This window comes from Anser cygnoides, chromosome 2, assembly GCF_040182565.1.
Source record: "Anser cygnoides isolate HZ-2024a breed goose chromosome 2, Taihu_goose_T2T_genome, whole genome shotgun sequence".
Classification (NCBI taxonomy): Eukaryota; Metazoa; Chordata; class Aves; order Anseriformes; family Anatidae; genus Anser; species Anser cygnoides.
The window spans coordinates 77,006,813-77,029,829 of NC_089874.1; the positions used below are offsets into that span (position 1 = coordinate 77,006,813).

At 35.8% G+C, this 23,017-nt stretch overlaps 1 protein-coding gene across 17 annotated transcripts in view; it reads left to right on the plus strand.

Moving 5' to 3' along the window:
* LOC106034895 (uncharacterized) overlaps positions 1 to 23,017 on the plus strand; it is a 570,359-nt gene that overhangs the window by 500,957 nt on the left and 46,385 nt on the right. For all 17 annotated transcript variants that reach the window (XR_010829466.1, XR_010829470.1, XR_010829469.1 and 14 more), the window contains 2 exons: positions 8,581 to 8,713; positions 12,703 to 12,900. The gene's annotated coding sequence lies outside the window, so the exon portion shown is untranslated. The remainder of the gene's footprint in view (positions 1 to 8,580; positions 8,714 to 12,702; positions 12,901 to 23,017) is intronic.

Sequence of the window (23,017 nt, forward strand, 5' to 3'; positions counted from 1 at the left end):
TAGTATCATAGAACAGTTAAGGCTGGAAGGGACCTCTGGAGGTCATCTATTCCGATCCCGCCACTCAAGCAGGGATGCCTACAGCAGGCTGCAAAGGACCATGTCCAGATGGCCTTTGAAGATCTCCATTGAGGAAGAGTCCACAACCTCTCAGGGCAACCTGTGCCAGTGCTCCGTTACCCTCACAGTAAAAAGGATTTCCTGAAGTTTAGAGGGAACTGCCTATGTTCCAGTTTGCACCCAGTGCCTCTTGTCCTGGCATCGGGCACCACTGAAAAGAGCCTGGCTCCATCTTCTTTGCACCCTCCCTTCAGGGATTTACACTCATTGATGAGATCGCCCCTGAGCCTCCTCTTCTCCACACTGAAGGGTCCCAGGTCCTTCAGTCTTTCTTCATAGGAGAGATGCTCCAATCTCTTGATGGTAGCGCTCTTTTGGACTCATTCCAATATGTCCATGTCTCTCTTGTACTGGGGGACCCAGACCTGGACACTGTATTCCACCACTCCACCACTGTACTCCACTGCAGCCTCACCAATGCTGCTTCATATCTCATGAAAATAAAGTATGTCCATTATGTGAAAATAAGATAATAAATCAGTCAACCTGCTGAAAGATTTGATTTGACAAAGGCTGTAAAGTGGGGATAAGTCTGAAAATACATTGGAAATGGACCAGTTCAAGGTCTGTGAAATTTTACTAACTTGCTTATGCTAGAAAGTTAAATCTTAGTTGTTACCAGAAAAAAAAGAGGACTATGTATACCACTCTGTTCATAACATACAATATTTTAGCATGCTTAAAATCACCACCATTTTAATCCCAACTTTCTGTGAGAAGTGGATCCTCAGATGAACAGCAAAGATTACGATGTGGTTAATAATAAACAGCCTCCCTTCTGTCCCACCCAAACACACCCAAGTTTGGGGAAGAATGAAATTCAGAAGACTGTTTCTATGCAACATGAAATTTAATTTTCTCCTGAAAGGTAGGCCAGTTGCATTAAGATGATTCTTCATCTCATATGTGGTGATGTATGCAATGTTTCATCCCACTCAATGATTGCACAGTCTTTTTTGTTTCCCTGGTTTACAAAAGGACATGGTTGCAGGGAGTCATTTCCCAGGGCAGCTGGTGTGAGTCTCAGTGCTCAGCATGTGTCTGCTGCCAGTATACTTTGTCTCATCCATGACTCCCACAATGTCTTGAGGAAAACATTTGCTGTGCAGCTAAATTCCTGTTCCACAGCTGTTTAGATAACTTTGGCACATTTATCTGTTTACTAACTCCCAGCTGGATCAATTTGAGATATTGTGGGAGTGTGTGCCTCCCTCACCCACCCACAGCATGCCAGTTATCTGTTTTTACTTTATTTGGAAAATTATTTGCTGCATCCAAATTGTTGTGGAAGACTGCCAATTCCATTTTTTATTGGAAACCAATGTTCTCATATGGTCATAAATGTTGCCTTTTGACACTATAAATTTATATATTTTTTTTTTCAAAACAAGTTCATGTTTATAAAATGCAATTTATCTATAATAACTTGCTAAAAATAAATTCCAAAGCCAGTAATCTAAAGAAGGCGTAGGAAACTTTTCAGGTTTTATTTCTTGAATTAATTAAGGTTGATGTCAAGAAGCACTCCTATCAATTTAAGATGAGAATGATTTTTCAGAACTGTGACAGTATGGGGAAGTTTTCTTTCCTCTTTTCTTTTCACACTCAGTTCAAAATCAATGCCAAGCTCTATCTTTGGAATAAATCACGTGAGTTGATGAAAAATAGAACAAGCAGTAAATGTTAACATTACTACTTTGTAACACAAATTCTTCCCTTTTTAAATTCATGTCTTAATGCACCAGTAAAAGTGTAATTTTTTTGTTTAGATAAGCATTCTGTAAGTGTGAAAGTCATGTAGATTTTACATTTTTCACTTTCCAGTTTTGCTGAATGCCTTGCTGTGATTTTCTTCATTATTCAGCACCATTTCAAGTGGAGTTGACCAGGTTATTGCTGGGACAAGGCTGATTAATCCTTGAAGCAACAGTGCATCTCAGCAGTCAAATCAATAACCACAGACTGAAGGTTAGCTGTTAAATGGAATTGGACCTTCTGTTATGGGGTTGTAGATCTACACACCTCTAAGATGTTAGTGTTCTCAGTATCTTTCACTTAGAAACCTTATTTGTTCTAGCAGAGGTGAATGAATCTTTCCTCTTCTATCAAGAATAGTTGAGTGCTACATTCTTCAGCTTAAGTACATGACCCTGGGAATATTAGTTAAGTAAACAGTTAATTATCATAATCTAAAGTGTTAATAATAAAATGAATAATGACTGGCTTAAATGTTGAGCAGAACTGAATGAAAACTTTCTTTGTGGTTACAGGCCTCCATCTACACAGGGCAAATAGCAGAATTTTCATCTTCTACTTTTTCGTATAACTACAGTTCGTGCTTAAATGTCAATTTTTTGAAATATGGAAGTTTACTTGGAACTACCACCTCTCATAGATCTTTGTTAGATGCAGGATAATACATTCTCTTGGAACCTTATACCCTTGTATGATATTATGATGTCCTTAATGCTATGTTTGAGAAACACTAATAGAAATAAGGGGTCAAAGGAGGGGAAAAAATAATAATAAAAAAAAAATAATAATAATTCTTCAGTCTTTTCTTTAAGTGGTAAATCCCTATTTTAAGTTAGAACAAACCCAAAGGTAAGCTTTATCAGCTGCAAGATACCTCCAAATGCTATTCAAACAGATCGGTGAAATATGGGAGAGAAATACTAACATATTATTTAATTTGGTTATAGTTCCCAAACTCTTACACAGGGAGAAGATAGGACATTACTTTGTAAAACTAAGAAGAATGTCATGAAGAATGGGAGACCATCTTTGGATTGCCCTGATTCTTGTCTGGCAGTTAAATTAAAGACACAGTTGGTATGAAGAATGAAGGTAGAAAAACAGTTAAAAATGTGTTGGTTTAATTTGTCTTTAATTAACATATATGCTAATGGTAAAGCATATATTAATCATGGTAGGAAAACTCCAAATCCATATTGCTTTCTTCAGTTACTTAGTTTGGCAATAAAACTAATTCAACCTGGAGAAGATAAGGCTCAGGAGCGATCTCATGATGTGTGTATATCCCTGAAGGGAGGGTGCAAAAAAGACGGAGCCGGGCTCTTTTCATTGGTGCCCGGTGCCAGGAAAAGAGGCACTGGGTGCAAACTGGAACACAGGCAGTCCCCTCTGAACAGGGGGTGTTGCTCCAGGTGACCTCCAGAGATTCTTTCCAACCTTAACTGTTCTATTGTTTTGTGAAAACTACAGTAAGATCTTCAGAAGACTTTTCCAAGCTGCTGAGGGACAGAGAAAGCAAACCACAAGATGATTCCTCTAAACCCAAAGATTCCAAGATTTCTGGGTTTTGTTTATTTTATGATGCTTATTTCATGGTGTCAGCAGACAGTTAACATCTCTAATACTGTTTATATGGCAATGATACCTGGCAGAGAATTGACCCCTTCTGATTTTTTATAACTATGCTTTAGCTAAGAATATAATCATGTTTCCACCTAGTGTCTTGTTGAATGAGAGCAATCAGCTTGCTATGTGCTAGAAACATATTAATTCTGAGCACAAGTGTTAAGCATTGTAATTTCCAAATAAAGATTTCATAGTGATTAGTGGCCACAAGTAAAGAGACATTTATCTGTTACTTTTAAGTCTTAACATTCCAGGAGTAAGAGGAACTATTTAAAATACAACAAAAGGTTCCAGAAAACTATTTTGTGCATGCAACTGCATTATTTGTGTTGAGTTCATAAGCCACATCAGTCCCCTCATGGAGATTTGACACTGACCAACAGTTTAACATAGGGATGTATACAGAATCTCCTACTGGACATGTTATCTAGCCAGCTTCTTCAGTTTGCTTCTCAGGAAAGCACTACTTAAGATCAAAACAAATACCCCCCTCCTGATCACAGAATCACAGAATCACAGAATCGTCTAGGTTGGAAGAGACCTCCAAGATCATCTAGTCCAACCTCTGTCCTAACACTAACAAGTCCTACACTAAACCATATCACTAAGATGCAACCAACCAACAAACCAAAAGAAACACAGACAGGATAGAATCTATTTATACTGTGGGTAAGAAGGTTTTACTCTCAGAAGACTGCTACTGCATCTACAACATGCATATAATAAATCTAAATGGGGAAGAAGGGGGCTAATAAATGTACGCATGACATTACAAACTGGTAGGTACGTTGATGGAATTTCCTGAATGAAATTAGTATTTACAATCCTGCCTTATGACAATGCAGTGTTAAAAAGTTACAGCACATGATGCTTTATTTAAGACCTGCTGTCACTGAAATCAGAAACTGAAATTCAAGATGGGATTTAGAAGCAGACTATAAGAGGTTAGGGACCTGAAATGGCAATATTTTCTGAAAGCACAGTTCTCAATGCCTACCTGTTGAGGCACACATGAATTGCGATGTTTGGAAGTAGTATTGCATTTTTGACATGATTACTACAGTTCATAAGAACTGATTTAATTAACAGCACCCAAAATAGAACCATTCTTTTTCAGTTAGCAAAATAAAAAAGGAAATGAACCTCAGAAACCAATGAAAAGTCATAACTCCTTAAAAATTTATGCAGTTCTAATGTTCTGAATGTTAATGCAGGTTATGGTGTTAAAATAAAATAAATCCTGTCAAACCGTTCTTTAAATGAACGTAATTCATATGCATGTGCAAGAACAGAACACAACCCACAATTCTAAATGTGATCACTTCCTCTAATTTAAAAAAAAAAAAAAAGAAAAAAAGAGTCATTGCTGTAATAGATGCTTCTGCACCTCTGGACATTTTTATAAATTTTTATAAATCCTTTTGCCCGAATATTCTTTTTATGTCTGAAAGAACTCACTATGGTGATTGAGCTCTGATTCCACAGAACATGGCACCTTCTGAAGATTGCTGGAGTTAGTTTTGCTAAAAGTTTTTAAAAAGCAAAAAGTTTTTGATATTTACTGAACTGTCTGTTTAGTTTTATAACAGCTTAATTGTGGAATTTCTTCTTAATATTCATAGTGATGAAAATCCATCTAAAGTTGTGCCAACACTCATATTCACTTTGTCTGCAAATAATAATTAAAACCACTATAAATATACTTGTCCATAAATACTATATGTCATGTCAGCAAGTTTTCAAGTACAAGGCTGGATGATGAAGATTGAGACAATACCTCTTGGAAAGTATATGGCAGTTTCTTAGTAAATTTCTATTGGTATTGAACATAAATCAAAAAAGGACTATGTCTTTTGGCAGCATAGAACTGATATAATAAACTGTAGCATGACAGTCAAAGAAAGAGAGTATAGGTATGAGATTGAGGAAGAGGAAATAATTGGTGTATAGGATGTGAATATTGTTGTGGGAGTTGGCACAGAAACTAGACCAAGTCACCTAAAGAGGTATAGAAGAAATGAGGTACAGTATTTTACGCTTATCACTTTTATAGATAAGAGTATAATGTTAAGATAATATATAATAAAGTATATAGCAATAATATACTACAGTAAAATAATGAGAATGGAGAAGGAAGACTGAAATAAATACGAAGATAAAGAAAGATATGTGAAAAGAGTACCATGAAAGCTTGGGTGATTAAGATACCAAAGATAAGGGACTGACCAATTTTGTCAGAGGTTGATTATTTTCCAGTGAATAAATCCCATCAACAAAGGAAAATTTTGTGATAAGAAAGGGAAAATATTAAACATCCATCCCCCTTTTTCTCAGACTCACAGAGTGCATTATTGTAGTTTATTTTGAGTGTCCCCTTCCTTCTCCTTCCCCCCCATATAACCAAATAAATGGCTTTATATCTAAAATACACAGGAAAAAATCCATATTTAACAAATAATCATTCAGCACAGTTGAAAGAACTGTATACCTTGCACATAGGCATTAATTTTTTTTCCTTCCCAATACTGTGGGACCTACTTCCCAAGATGAGGACCTGCTTCTGAATGGTTTTTGAAATTTGAGACATTTTCACTTTATATTCTATGACTCCATTGGCCTTCACATCTAAATTCATAAACCATATTGAAAGCATGTTGAAGGAGATGACAGTAATGCAGAGGCATGATTTTGCTATCTGTTTGTCTATTGGTAACATTTTTCAATTAAAGATTTAAGCATTTAAGTGAAACAAACATGACTCAGATAACACTTAGAGAAGACCAGATTGTCTAATTAAAGAGCTTAGAGAATCGAAATGCAAACCGTAAGCAGGGTCATACCCTCTTTTTCATTCTTGTAGAAATAATAAAAGCTGAAGTGCTCCTTCTCAGAGAAACTGCAGTGTAACAAGAACATTTTGTAGTTGTGCCCTTGTATCTTTCTTCAGGATAATATATATATATGTATTTTTTTTTTCAAAGGTGTTTAAGATTTTGGCAGTAGGATGAAATCTGAGATTGTGAAATTTGTTTTAGAACAATGTATTTTGGTATAGCTATATACTAATTTATACCAGCCCGAATTAAGCCCATAAGGTTTGTGTAATACTCTTTTCTTGATTCATCAAAGCAAGTAGTATGTGTGTGTATATACATATGTACATTTTGCTTTCATTCCCAGAGATGTATAGTCTGTGTATGTTGTGGGAAAATTTACTTTTAAAAATAGCAGCATTACTGTGGCTTAAAACGGAATTTTTTGCTTTTTTGTCTAAAAAAATTTATCTGGAAGTTCTTTAATAAAGCAGAGCTTGTTTATATGAATTATGGGAGCAGGTGGTAAGAGCAGAGAAAAATTACATTTGTAATTAAACAATTCCTAACAGATAATTCAAACAGCCATAACATTCCTCTGAAATTGGGCAAGGCTTGTTTTCAGTTCAATTTAATTCTGTGTTTGCAGAATTGAATCTATAATTCACAGTGAAATATAGGGATTGCTGGTCCAGAAAAAATAAAGAAAAATTGTTTTAAAAAGTATACTAGGACTGAGGAGTAGCACAGTTATCCCCGTGTTTATGTTCTTTTATATCCTCACTCACATCAAAAGTTTTGTTACCTTAAAATTGACACATTTTTCTTCTTCCTCTTAGGTAGGGAGGTATTATTTTCTCAGTTTGAAATGGGAAGCAGTCTCAGAGAGATTTGTGATATTGAACAACTATCAGAAAAATGCTTTTCATGGATACTGCTGTAGAACCAAGTCTGGCAGATCAACACGTATGGTAGTGGGCAGTATGGACTCATAGGAAATACAAAATAATTCAAACAGAATTGAGAGGCAAAATAATGGATTTATTTCTGTTATGCTGCTGAGGGAACTAGATAGAGAATTTTAAGAGATGAAGACACTTGGGCATTTCTTTTGGGTGGTGCATTTTACCCCCTAACTGAAACTTCAAAAATAGCCCCAGAAACCTAGACTTACTCCGCTTAACTTTAAACGCTGAACTGTGATAACTAAGCCAGTTGCCAACTTGCTCCAGATTCCTTTGAGAGTTAATGAAGAGAGCTGACCTGAGATAAGGCTGCATTACCCACTGTCTTGTTTCAGAGAGTAGAGGAAACTAAGTCATCCTCAGAACATAGAGCCAAAAGTGAAGGTGATACATGTAATTAAGTGATGATTTTGTGTGTTGTTTTGTTTTTTGTTTTATAAACTGGTTTCTCTTGTATGCTTTTAAGGTCTCTGTGTCATTACTCTCTTAGAAACTCATTCTGGCATATGCTTGAGCTTGTTTTTCACTGAGAAACAGTTTTCTCAGGGATTCATTAATTTCTGAGGTAGGGAATAAAACTGTTCTTGTTAAAGAAGAGGGGAAAAAGTAGAAATATGTATACGAATATAGTGTTATAACATATCCATAACAGTTCTATTATCACTTTTAAGTCTCTGCCGTGGTGCAGCAGATAAAATATTCTTTGTTCTTCATACACACTCATTTCTGATGCAGAAGATATAGATTCATTTATAATTGCATGTACACTGGTGATAACTCCAGCTGGTTTATATAACTTTCTGCCTTGAGAGCTCAAAAAAAAATCTCTATTCAAATTCAGGCTGTTAATCTTTGTAGTTCCCTGTCCTTCATGATAAAGCAGGAGCAGAAGATGTTTTCTAACATGATAAAATGTGTCAAAAGTCTGTCTTCCCTGTACATAACCAGTCAATGTCAGTTCATCGTACATAGTCTTACAGCAGCCAGTGAGACTTCTAAAATGCAGTAGTGCATGTTGCTTCATGGCCCAACATATTATCATAGGGGAAATAGAAAGCAGTTTAGTTTTGTGAGTGTGAGAAAGCTCATTTTGGTCTGGTGTCTGTCATCCATTAATAACAGGACTCAGTTCAGGATGGATGAATTCCTGCCTTTAACGACATGATTTTAGCTTGGAGAGTTGAACTGATTATTGATTTGCCCCAAATTCATGTCTGAAAACACTTTACGAAATGAAGTAAAAATGAACGTTTTGCAAAAGCTTTTTCTTCTTCTTTGTTCTTACAAATCATTATTTACAGATACTATTACAGTGCTGGGGACCAGGAACAGCCATCCATGCCTTTGTCACTGCAGGCTATTGATACATACTATTAAAAACTACATAAGACAACCCAGCTGGAAATCAGAGCTGAAGAATAATAAACCAGCTTGGTAAGTTTAGTTCCTTTTAGAAAGCACATAAAACTTGTGCACTGTTACTTGTATTGATTTTCCATTGGTTTCCAGTTAAATTTTTAGACAACATTTTAAAGCTTAAATCCGTAAATGAGTCAAAACAAATCAAATTCTCAAGGCCTCTGGCCAGCACAGAGGCACCAAGTTCACATACATGCACAAAATCCCATACAGACAGCTGATGCCATCTCAGTGTGATTTGTTATGTTTACAACAACCATTTGATAACAATTGTGAATTTTTAGATGATTTTAAAATGCATAGAAACTTAGTTAGTCTAGATCCTTCTAAAATGCATAGAAACTTAATGTAGATCCTTCTTTCTTTCACGGCAGTAAAAACCCCAGGGCAAGTTACAGGAGTTACCACTCCAGTTTTCATGATCAAAGTATTTTACAGTTACTTTTGCCAAGTGAGGGATCCAGAGAATAAATTTTGTTTAAATATCTAGTATAGAAATTGTGTAACACAGCAAGTAACCTTTAGGACTGTGTGACTGAACTCAGCAAATGTGGAACAAGTGTGTTTGCACTTGGTAAGGTTTTTCAGGAAGTTTTATGGAAATAGGTTCTATTGATATGTTTTTGCAGTTGTTTATTTACCTGTGTTCCTGGTGAATAGCACAGAACTGAAAAAGGAACATCTTAAAAAGACAGGAATGGAACTAGTTAAGCCTTTTGCTTACTTGACAATTATATAATTTGAATGAGAATTAAGTAAGTTAAGAAAACCACCCAAATAATTGAGATCAACGAAAATCTGGACAAAAATGTATTTTGAGTTATTACAATCAAGCAAACAAACAAGCAGCTATCTCTGAGAATTAAAGATAGTGAAGACAAAGTATAGTTCTAAGGATCTTTGGAAGACCACAGGTAACATTTAAATTGCATCTGTATGATGAAAATCATTGAAACTTTGTCACAAAATGTCTTTAGAAACGGATAGGTCTACAAAATCAGCCTTTAAAGGCAAAAAATATATTTGCTCTGCTTTGACAGTACCTGTCATGTAATTGCTCATCAATATGAGAAAGGATTTATATTTTATTCCATAATTCATTGAACATTCACCTGCCAGCTGTGGTAAATCATCTCAAAATCCTGATTTTTGTAACTCCTCAGATAGGAACACAAATCATATATCTAAACATCCTCCTGACAGTGGGATCCAAATCCTGTGTCCATTTTTCTGATTCACAAGACTCCAAGCAAAACCTCTGTATGCACCAAAACTACAGGAAGCCTCAGTCCCTCTCATTTCACCCATGTGTTTGTGGAAAAGATAAGTGAAATAGTTTCACTGTCTTTGTCATTAATTTAGAAAATAGTCATCAGCATTATCTGTATTAAACTTCTTGCTTTTATTCAAAATCACAGGATATATTTTCCTTGTTGCTTGTAAAGCAACAGTGATAAACTATTCTGCAGGGGCGCATTGCTGTTTGAGATTCGTTTTTATAAAATACAAAGTATAAGGTGCAAGCTAAATTATATAAATTTGCTTATTATTAAAAATATTATATATTAGCAATATTAATAATAGAAATATTCTGATTATTTCTCTTGTAATTTGTTAATTCCCACAGAAGAAATATGAATATTACAATGGAATTCAGTTTCCGTGCATAAGCATACTAAAGAACAAACATTTTTGAGAGTCTATATCCATTTTATAGCACTCAATAAATGTAATTATTTCAGTATGTCAAAATAACGATTAAAGACATTTAAAATGTTTTCACATGTTGATTCACTTAATTTCACTTAATTCACGTGACAAAACTGTGGCAAAAAAAAAAGTGTGGGGAGATGGGTGCTGCCTTGGATTTGCGGATTTGCTGTATAGAGGATCTCTCTTAGAAGTACTCTATTCCTCGTTTTTTTTTTTTTTTTTCCTATATAAGAAAATATTTTACTCTTTTCCAAATTATTAAAATTTTCTCTTAGGACTCCTAACATAACACTGGAAACCTAATTCTACTCAGATTAAAATATTATAGAGGAAATTCATCCATAACATTATGGTATATAACTGAAAGTCTGTGTTCTCTGTGTCTGAAAAGAAAATCTGTTCTAACTCAAAGTGCTCTTGACATTAAAACTCTGTGTTGGATCATGTGCCATGACTAATAAAAGCAAAAAAAAAAAAAAAATCAGATACATGAGACAAAATACAACATGAACAGTTGTATTTTCTATCAATAAGTAATAACGAATCATGTTTCATGAAAACTTTGTGAACCTAAAAATATTTCTGTGCATTGTTATTAGATTAAACTGATGTCAGAGGTGGTTCTCTCAACATTTTTAAAAGCAGGTTTGGCATAAAGAAGTGCTAGCTAAAGCGTACAGTTTCTGTTCTGTAAGAAATGTTTATATTTGAATGTGTGATTTCATTTTATGAAAAAAATAAAATAAAAATGCAACTATTCTGAAAACCTTATGGTGTACGGTATTTCCAAAAATGAATATGTACCTAGGGATACCAGAAACTTCTGGATCCCTCTGGCTGCCTAATTCCTGTCCTATTGAGATGCAAGTGCAGCAAGGTTGTTGAGCAGGACTGCTGTTGAAAGTTGATGTGCTTCTTGTCTGCTTCATTTTTGTGTGCAACTGCATAGGACTCTTCGAAGAGACTGGTCCCACTGTGAGCAATAAGCTTTACCCTAACAAGAAATCAGAGCTACAGACAAGTTATGAAACCCCGCAGTTCTGTAAGATGATGTGTAACTCTGTTCCGTGACGTACAGCAGTCTTGCAGTACTCCCACTATGTTTCCTGCAGTGGTTAAGGGAATTCTTTTGCTATCATGAAGAAATTTCTTCCTTGTCAAGACCTCCCTGACAATCATGCATTTAAATTCAGCTCATAAATAAGCAGTCATAACTCTTACTGATTTGGAACGATCAGCACTTTTGTCATAGTTGAATTCAGGGCATTGCTCTTAATATAGTCGTGAGCACTTAGCAAGAGAAGCATCATACTAAGTACAGGAACTATGGAGAGCCATTGTCAGGTACTTGCTAGTAATTTATGTTTGAGAAGGGCACAGAGCCCTCCACGGTGTTAATATGCATCATACCGTGCTGCTTTGGTGGGATTCTAGTCTCACTTTACAGTCTCTCATAATTCTGAAAAGGTTCAGAGCCTGTTGATTTCTCATTAGCTGGTATTTGATTGCTAGGCCATTATATTCTTGTTTCTGTCGAGTTTTGAGCAGGCTGAAGTGACTTCATTATGAAAAGCACCATTATCTCTGATGCTAGTATATGACTATTGATTATGCAACTAGAATAAACCCCATAAAGCTTTCTTAAATATATGCATATTTTTTGAATAATTGTCCTTTTTCATAACAGTATTTTAAAAGCTCAAGACAAGTAAGTGCCTGACTGCCTACAGCAAGAACAAATGCTGGCAAACCTTTGGTTTGTGGAGAGAAATGGAGGCAATAGATGGTGTGAGTCAGTGGATTGTTGTTGCAGACTATATAGCAAGTACTTAATAGGAAATATGAGTGGGTTGCAGAGTGAACAGTTTTAAAAATTGTACTTATATGGAGTTTAGCATTGGTTGTATTTGTTCTTTTTAAATTTCAGTCTGAATTAAAATGGTATCTTGACCCTTCTGGAGTTCATGAGAATTTCACTGTTGAAAGTAAGGTAACATGGATTTCAGCCTTTGTGTCTGCAATCTATTAACAGATTTTTAAAAATAGTTGTAGTTAAATTGCCATTTTGGGATCTCATTTCTTAATATACATAAGGAAATCTGCTGGTAGCAATTAAGCTGCTACTTTAGGATTAACTGGCAACATCTAAGATTATTTTTATGATGAAAATGCATGAAAAATGAGCAGGCATGTATATTACGTCAGGTAAATATTCACCTTAAAAAAATAGAATGAACTAGTAGGTCAAATAGCAATCCCTAATATTACCTGCTATTGTCTTCTTATTAAAGAGTACCTGTTGTAACTGAACCCCACGAGATACTCCAAATGTGAATGTACTGTAGCAAAAGTGTACTGGTTTGTTGCTTGAACAAACCAAGGCCCTTTTCCTACCTGCTCGAGAGGACTCCTGAATCTACCAGCCACGTGAGGGCAGCAAAGAACCAAGCTCTAAGAGGGCTGCATGAGACATTGCAACAACTAAACAGGTCAGTGGTGTTTTGTTTTGTTTTGTTTTGTTTTTATTATTATTATTATTATAGTTATTCCACTTTGTTTCTTCCTTTCCCAGCTATATTTTAGGAATGCCATGTCAGGATGGTGGAAGGCCTACCACTACAGTCTTTTAGAAATGACCAGACAAAGCAATGACAGTACATACCTGATTGCACTCTCTCACAATGAGGAAAGTTAATTGGTTTTCAGTAGGTATTTCCAACATTATCTTCTGATCCCCAAACAGATCGGTAGATCCTTTAGATTCTTACTTTCTTCACACTGTGGCTGAGAGGAACTGAATCATGGCATAGGAAAAAAAAAAAAAACAACACTTTTATCCTGTGGTCCTAAGGTGTGTGCAGAGCATGGAGAACAGCACTGCTGCTTAGTAGTATTTCTTCTTTTGAGTAGTATGCTGTGCTGTTTACATTCTCATGTTTGTTTTTTTTCTGTTACGTTGATTACAAAGCATCCAGACACTGTAGTCATCATTATTACGTTTCAATTCTCTGTACATACCACAAATGGGATTTTATGCAAAGTGATATCAGAGAACCCCCCCCCCCCCAGCTGTTCAATGTCTTTTCAGTACAAATTTGTCTGAAATGAAAAGAATATATATTTCAGGTTTCTATATAATTACTTCGTAGTATTCACACTTGTCAGGGGATAAACTTAAAAAGAAACGTAAATGAATAAAATTTAGAGAAATATATATGAATGACCAGCAGGCCTCTTGTCTTTTACTAGAATGGAGAATTTCACAACAAAACACAGTGAAGTGAGCCAAAAAATGCGTCAAAATTTAAGTTCCTCTGAAACCTAAAGGTTTTGTTGTTTAAAAACAAAATATTATTTTTGTTTTAAATACTGGAATTTGGAAGCTGTATAGATTGATATGTCTATCATGCATTCTGCAGCCATTTTGAGAAAGCTGATGAAATTCCTATGCTTTGTACTTCTTCACTTGGTAGTCATCAGCCAGTATAATGCCATTTTCTGAAACCAGATTGCTGACAAATATGAACATTGCCTGAGCCATAAAATATTTGTATCAGCAGAATGTGAGCTTTTCCAGGAATGGAATTTGGCCATATACCACTAAAAGCAAGAAGCTGATCATGGTGGTCGTCTTCTCAGTCTTATGTTGTTATCCTGGTAGAGATGAGAAGTTGTGCGTCATTCCTTATATTTTTCTTATTAATACTAATATAAACTTTTTACCAAGTGACTGATGCTCAAGTAGGACATGTAGACATAAATGGTAGACATCTCTCTTCCATAGCCCACTTGCCCTACCCACTAACTCCCAACCCACATTAATCGGAATAATAATCAGAATTCTCAGTCTTCCAAGCAGTTATCAGTGTATTTTTTTTTTTTTTGTCCTATACTAGTTGGTGCTGTGCCAGCATTGCTCAGCAATAGACACAACACTGGTGTGATACCAATGCTGTTCTAGCTACAAGTGCAGAGCACAGCAGTATAGAGGCTGCCATGGGGAAAGTTAACTCCATCCTAAACAGACCCAGCACAATCATCAATTCATTATCCTCTGCTACATAATATCTTGTATATTTCATCTTTAAAATGTGACCTCTATCAAAGACAAAAGATAGATTGCTGATCAGTAGATGGTGTTTTTGAGATTTATAGTCTGTGCGTGTATTTATGTTCTGCTTGCCTTTCTTCCCTCTAACAAAGTCATCTTCATTTATTTCTCAGAACAATTGAAATAGCTGCAAATATTCTTTCCCTCATGTCGAGCATATATCAAGCAAGAGGGGGAAGCCGGATACATGTATAGCAAAAGAAAATCTCAGTGGATCTAGGTGCTAGCATGTGCATCCTACACTACAAAATTGTTATTATATATAATCATAAAGATTAATGCATATTGAACATGCATCAAGATTTGTAATGATTGCAGGTCTATTCTGGGTGATTTAACAGACTGTTGCAAAAATGTGAGTTAGAGGACAGACAAGAAATTAGTTGTAGAGTCTATATCCAAGACAGATCCCTGAAGAGATCAAGAGTACCAGCACATGAGTAATCTCATGTATACTTCAGAATGGAATAACATAATAGCAATTCAGTATATTAGTGGACATTTCCTTCAGGAATGATGACATATCACTTCTGAAAAATCGAAAAAAAACCTTTGGTACCTAAATTATACATTGGCAGATTTTCTGTAGAAGTACAAATTATTTTAGAGAGGAGGTCTTGAAAGTGAAACTAGCTATCCCTTAGTCTGATATTTGTGTTTATTTTCCAACCCATTTGTATGGTATTAGCATAATTTCTTAGCTGTATGACCATTTTTCAGTCAGTTATGTTGGCTCAGACAGCCACATGTTGTAGGCCATAAGAGGTGTTGTGCCTGGCTTGTGTGAAAATATATGGTGACAGATTTCTTTGTGGTTTTTGAGGCTTTAAACCAGCAAGGGCTTTGGAGCCTTGCCAAATTTCTTCTTATTCCCTTTCACCACATTTTCACAGAGCAGCATAGTTATGCTTTGGACAGAGTCCATCTCCACCACTGAATGGTTGATTTTGCACCCTCTTAGCAAACAAAGCAATCTCATTCCAAGTCTTTATACTGGAATGATTAATCCTAAACAAAATAGCAGAGTAATGATGAAATAATTTCTTTACGTTCCTTGAGATGTTTAGAAATCAGTGTATTGAAAGGTATTGCTCAGTAAAAAATAAAAAACAAAAAAAATACTTCAGCCAGTTTTCATTATTAGCTAAAAATGCTCAACATTTGATTTTAAAACTTAATAACTTAGAATTAAAATTTTACATAATTTGATTGAATACACTGTTGTTTTTTTATAACTTTATGATGACTGACTGGGGGAAAAATCAACAAAACAATATAAATACAAAAATTGTAAGGGAAATTAGACACCACCAGATCTAGATGAGTAAAGTTATTTCCCATGTATTCCTAAATGTACCAGCCTGATTTCAAAAAGAAGAAAAACTAGGTTTTATTAAAGAAAACTGGCATTAGAAAAAGAGAATCTATTGTCTAGTTAGGCAGTATCTTAAAAAAATTTCTTACCTTTTTCTGTTTTTCATGGAATTTAACTTGAAAGATGTTGACTGATTAAAAAAAAAAAAAAGTTTTTCAGATGCTGTACTGCACTGATTTCAGTGGCTTCTCTTCACTTTTGTTTGTCCTGTGAGTCACACTAAAACTTACTGAAATTCTTTAAAGCCATGTTTGAGTAGATTTTTTTTTTTTTTAAATATGTTTCCTGTTGAAAGTATATTTCCGGTTCCTGTGCATTTTATCATGTGATAAAAGAGAGAGTTTTATAATGTGATAAAATTATGTAATTGGAAAAAAAAATACTATGCTCTATTGTTTAAAAATATTTGTATCTTTGTAATATTAAGTAGTAAGCTAGCACATCCATATGCCCTGTCAGATTTGTGGAATGTGTTCTGATATCTAAATAAAAAAATGCTCACTCTTTTGCCATGGATTTTTCATAAAGATATATATATTATTTTTCTGAAATTTCCTTCTCTGTCTCTTAGTGTCTGAACATTGCAGGAGGGAACTGCTTACTTTGCATATTTTTAAAAATGATTGCTCTTTTACACTTTTTTTTTTTTTAATAGCTTCAGCAGGTGGTGTGAAGAGCACTTTAGTGGTCTCAATATGCTCTTGGGAGAGACAAGGTGCTTATTTGCTTTGCTTTAACCTTTGGAGGGTAGTAAAGTGGGGCTCTTAAAATTTTTGTGCATGCTTTAACTGCTGTGCTATTGCATAGGGAGGAAGAGAATTTCTTGTCATTTAGTAAGGTTATTTTTTTCGTTTGTTTTGGTTGATTCCAGCAAGTGACTTTAGCAGCTTGTGTGATACTGTAGGCCTATTAAACATGAGATTACCATTGTCAATTTAGGAAAGGGAGGATTTCTGTCTAAATTGTAGCAGGATGTGAGTGTGTTACTGAGCACTGCCCAGGCTGAGAAAGTTGGGCAAAGGTAAACTGGAAGAGCCATGGAGTAAGAGAGGATTTTCAGGATTACACTAAATCCTGCTTTGTTCTGCTGCTGCCTTTCTATTTTATCAGAAAATTTTCCATAGGAAAAATCTCTTGGTTAAGTAAAGAAAACATATGGACAACGTCTCCACCAAGAGCCTGTCACAGTGTCTTAGGAAGAAGAGTACTCTTCAGAGTGCAGCCTGAACTACGCATAAATTAGCTGTGGGCAACCTGTGGGAAGGTTTGAGATTACTTCTTCATTGCACCCTGGGAAGGCTATATTGTGTCTGGCTGTGATGGTGCTGTGTTTTGGATCTGTGACCAAATCAGTGTTGATTATACAACAGTGTTCTGCATAATGCTGAACAGGGCTTGCACTGCATCAAAACTTTATCTGTTTCCTGCTCTGCCCTTGCAGTGAGTAGTCTGGGAGTGCCACCCAGTAGTCTGAGTGGGGACACAGCCAGGACAGCTGACCCCAGCTGACGAAAGAGATATTCCATGCCATACGACATTGTGTTCAGAAATAGAACTGGGGGGAAGGGTTTTTTTGGGTAGCTAGCCATTACTTGGAGACTGGCTGGGCATTAGTCTACTTGTAGGAGGTGACGAATGCATCGTTTGGTGGTGGTGGTGGTGTTTTTTTTTTCTTCCTTTTTCCTTCACTTATTAAACTGTTTTATGTTTTTTTGACTTTTGCTCTTCCTATTCTGTCCCCAGTAACCATGTAGCTGGAGACTGAGTGAGTGGCTGTGTGGTGCTTAGCCGCTCACTGGGGCCAACCCACCATGGAGGCTCTGTCATATGCAGAAAAGAAGGCAGATTTCTAAATTCCTGAATCCAGAGAAACTAATAAGCATGGTAGAGACTGGTTCAGCTCAGAAACTTTTAACAATACAGAGAAACCAGTCATGGTTCACAATATTTTTTTTCTTCTTTTTTTTTTTTTTTAGTTATCTGTTTCATGTTATTCTGTTAAGGATTTAATCCTGCAATGCTTTAGTGTAAATGCATGAACAGTCTCTAAATTACAGATCAGAAGTGGTGTGCTATTTCTAGGGAGACTGTTCTGCCCTACATTCCTTTATAGACCATTTCAATGGGAAGAATGGTCCCATTTAGCTTTTTGTGGATACTTAAGCTTCCTCTACTGCTTAGTGTTCAAAATGGGGCTTTAATTCTGTTTACGACAATAGTTTTCTAAAGCAATTACCTCAAGGAGATGTCAAATTAATGTGCTACTTCATCAAATCCTAACCCTGCCAGGACTTTCTTTTCTCCATAACCATCAAGAGAGTATGGTTAGAGCTATGGAGAGCTGACAACTCTTGTCAGCTTGGGCTGCAAAGCACTGTCTTCCAGCATAGGCAACAATTCACACAAATCCCTGTCCTCAATATCTGTCATTGGATATCCCTGGTCAGAAGATAGTTCCATTAAATCACTTTTTGAATTTACTTACCATGCTCTCTGGACTGCATATGACGTTAGGTGCTTTCAGTCACGTCATCTAGGACAAGCATGACAACTACAGTATGTGATCTGGAATAACTTAATTCAAGTCATTGTAATTACAATAATAAAAATTAGTCCTAGAAAGTAAAATAAAGCATTTACCAATTGTGGCACAGGATTACTAAGATCATTCATTTCTAAGGTAAATTCATCGAACTTGAAAAAAGACTAACTGAATTTCCATCCTCAAATTTCTACTTTTAAGAACTGAGACATAACATCTTGCTGTACTCCATTTGAAGCATTTCTATTTATTCCATTTGTCATTGCCAAATCTCCCCTAGTTTCATGGAATATATTTGTCATATTTTAAGACTAAAAAATAAAATCAAGCTACAAAATATTACCTTCTTTTTTATATATGTGCAAAGGAATACACAAATAGGAAAATACAAATAGGAAAAAAAAAAAAAAAAAAAAAAAGAGGAGAACAGCTCCATGGTCTCTTTCTGCATCTCCTTCCCTTAGCAGAAAGCTGGTGTATGTTACATACTGTAGAATAATTGCAGAAAATACGCTAAAGGTTTTGATATTGTGATTAATACTTAGCATAACTTACATATGAATTTTATAGTATGATTTCTGCTGATGTCAGTTTGCAGAACATTAAGCTGATGTTTGTTCATTCTGAAAAATCTCCTATCAACCAAACCTAGAATTCTGTGCCTGTACAGTTGAGTCTTGTATTTCTTGGTCAGATATTTCTACCATGAAAGCTCAGCAGTAATCAGATACACAGCTAGACCAGAACTAAAAGAGTAATAAACGCATAGGGGGATAAAGATCAAACTTCAAAGTAACCTGAAGCAGCTAAAGCAGCAGGGGTTGAAGGCAACAGGAGCATTCTGAATAATATTGAGTGTATTGCCCTGAGTTCATTAACTACTGGGAAAAAATAAACTCCAAGTACAAATAAAAACTTAGTTATTTAGTGCAGAAATGTTGCCAAAATAATGTAAGACATTTTATTAAGGCATATTTATTTTTGTTCTCCCCTACTATGATTCCATTTCCTCCCCACATCTTTATAGCTTCGAAGAAAGAAAGGGCTGAGTTTATGCTTCTTGAATTATGCTTTCTGACAGAGGCATATAATAGAAAAGCACGCTTTTGACTAGTAAATGCACAATATTCAACATGTGAGAACAATAAATCATCTCTAAGAGCACAACAGAGGAGAGTAGTAAGCTGCACTCCTGAATACTGGACTAACACAGCCACTCATCTAGCCAGGCAGTCATTACATTCCCCTTCTCCTTCATATGTTCAGAGGACACAGGAACGTAACCAGGACAGCTAAGGAAGTGAAAGGTATGCCAAAGATGACGTGTTGTACAGGGTATCATCTTTACCCAGTAATGAAATAATATGTATATTTTAAATATATAAACTGAGCCAAGCTGACTCATTGTCACTGTTAGTATAGTGTCCACGTTAAAGCAAAAAGTGCATCAGTACAATATAAAAGTAGGCAGAACTGAAGTAAATAAAGCAATTACAACAGGTAAAATCTGATGGGAATCATAAAATTTGCATGTATAATATGTAATGAAAAGGGAACTGGCTTTATCTATGCAATTCAGTAAATTAGAACTGATGGCATGGTGATTTGAGGATCAATTAAATTTACAGTCTAAGTAGTAATAAGAAAGTAATATCGATCAAACTGGGTTAGTATCTTTAGCTAGCAGTGGCCATAAGCTGATAACCTAGCAAAACGTGTAGGAACAGACCAAGTTATATGACTCCCCCAAATGCTAATCAGTTGCTATTCAGGAATTTCCTGAGCTAAATGTGATTGCTCTGTATTAAGCAACATACAGATGATTTGTTTTTCGGGAATTTGTCCAGTCTCTTTTTCAACCTAGGTAAATTCTGAGCATCCATGACTACCTTACCTACTTATTGTATAAAGAACCACCATAGTTTATTTTTGTACTGACTTCTAGTTTCATGCAGTGCCCCTTAGTTCTTCTACTGGAAGGGACAGTAAACAATTTATCCCTTTCCAGTCTGTCCACAGTTCAAACAGTTTAAAAGATTGCTACAGTATTCCCCTAATCCTACTTCAACTGTCTCTCTAAAACAAATCATAGTTACTATGCATCCATAGTTAGGATCCCATTGACCTGACTGGAGGTTTAGAGCCTAAGTACACAGGAGAGTTTTTAGCGCAAGTCACAGAACCACAGAAACGCTGAGGTTAACTAGTTCAACCTCCCTGCTTGGATCAGGACCATTTAAAGAAGGGCTGTATTCAGCTGGGTTTTGAATATCTCCAAAGATGGATGCAACAGAACTTCGATGGGAAACACAATCCAGTGCTGGCGATCATGACAGTAAAAAAAAAAAAAAAAAAAAAAAAAAAAAAAAAAAGACTTCTTTTACTCATGTTTTAATGGAATTTCCTGTATTACAAGCTATATGCATTGCCTCTTGTCTTGTCACTGGGCACTACTGGGAAGACTCAGGCTCCCCCTTCTTTACTTCCATCCATCAGGTATTTATGCACATTAATACAAGATCCCCTTGAGCCTTCTCTTCCCCAGGCTCAACAGTCGCAGCTCTCAGTACCTCCTTGTATGTCAGATGCTCCAATCCCTTAGTCATCTTTGTGGCCCTTTGCTGGATTTGCTCCAGAAAGTCCATGTCTGTTTTGTACGAAGAAGCCCAGGCATGGGCCCAGCACTCCAGATGTTGCCTCACCAGGGCTGAGCAGAGGGCAAGGATCGCCTCCCTTGGCCTGCTGGCAACACTCTTCCTAATACAGCCTAGGCTGCTGTTAGCCTTCACTGCCACAGGGGCACATTTTTGGCTCATGGTCAACTTGCTGCCCACCAGTATTCCTGGACACTAGTGTCATGCAAAATGCCAGCAACCCAGAGTAGTAATATATTTTCTTTTTGTATTCACTTAATAGAGGTTTTTCATAGCAATGCAGTTTTACGAACTTTATTTTTCACTACTGTGAAAGATCAGTTGTGCTTATCAGTATACGAACATCTTATGCTTAAGGTAAAAACATTTACAAGGTGGTGTCTAGAACAGTATTTTCCGTAATCCATTGAGTTGTTTATTGCCCTTTGCTCCATAATGAACTCTGCTTTCATAACTCAGAGTAGATCTTCAGTAACTATGATTTTATTTCTGAACAGCAAAATTTAAAGCAAATTTATAAAATAAAAGTAAAAATCAGAGAATTATAAAATATTCAAACGGATCTTTGTGCCACATTGCTTTCCAAGTCTTTGCTATCTGATTCACTGACAATATTGCAAATCTGCATTTCAAGAATAACAGCATCTTCAGCTTTGAGATGTAGCACTCTTAAATCCAATTTTTTGAATGCTTTTATGTTCTGATCACACAGTGAAATTTTCTGAACTTTTCTAAGTAGCAGCATTTTCAGGTGTCTCTTGGAAGGGCACAGAAGATATTGTCTTTCTTCCCTGAAATTCCTTTCAGAGGTTCAGTTATACATTTTTCTGCAGTTCTGTGTGTCTGCAATGTAAACTTATCAGCTAGATTTCTCTAAATACTTCTCTTCTTAGCTGAATGTTTTCCAATTAGACTTGTATTTCAGCAGTTCTAATCATATCATAATGGTTTAATTTAAATCACGGATTTGTCTCTACCAGTGCAGTGTCTTAAAGCCTTCACAGGGTAAAGGCATTTTACAGAATGTTTTGTTTTTGGAGGGGCACTGTTGAGACATTTAAGATGATGTCAGATGTTTGTGCACCAGTATCTTAACTTTGGAAATTTAAATGAAAAGTATTTCTCTTGATTCTACCACTTCAGTGCCTTTTAAGCAGTATCATAAGTAGCTTCCTGTCACTCATACAATGTGGAGGTTTATGGCTTTTTCCACAGTCCAGACAAAGACAGACATCCACTGTAAGATCTGGATTATGCAGATCTTTGTTGGGATTTTTCAAAGATATAGTGCTTACAAACACAAGTACTTACTTGATAGAATTTATAAATGTACTGGGGTTCCTTAATCCCATTGACTTCATGTCATCTCAGATGCCTTGACATATTTTAAATCTTGTAAACTTCGTATTTGTCCAATTCCTGTTTAAAAAAATAAGGTCTTAAAACCTGACAGGCATCTTTAGAAAGACAGTGACAGAATGTGGAATTAAACGCAAATTACTTGGATCTCAGATTATGTGTAAATGTAAAGCACTTACTTTCCTTAGTTCTATAGAGCCGTTTACAAAAAATACCCCCATTAAGTCAAAATTGTTTGATTACTCCTTAAAAAAAGGTCTTAGATTTTAATTAAGATTTTATAGGATAATTGTATTACATACTCATTTTTTTTTAATCTTCCTGGAGGTTTATTAATCATGTGATAGGAACATCTCAATTACAAAGCTCATAAATGTCAATAAATATGCATCTGATATTCAATTTATTATTTATTTAGCATATAACTCACTGTTGTATCTGAATCGTGTGTGATGGCATAATTAAGATCATGTTTTCTGTGTGCTCATATTGGGTGTCAGGTTTCCATACTGACTGTCCTGCTCAGAGCAAATGCCAGCCTGTTTGAGTCTTAATGTTCACCCAG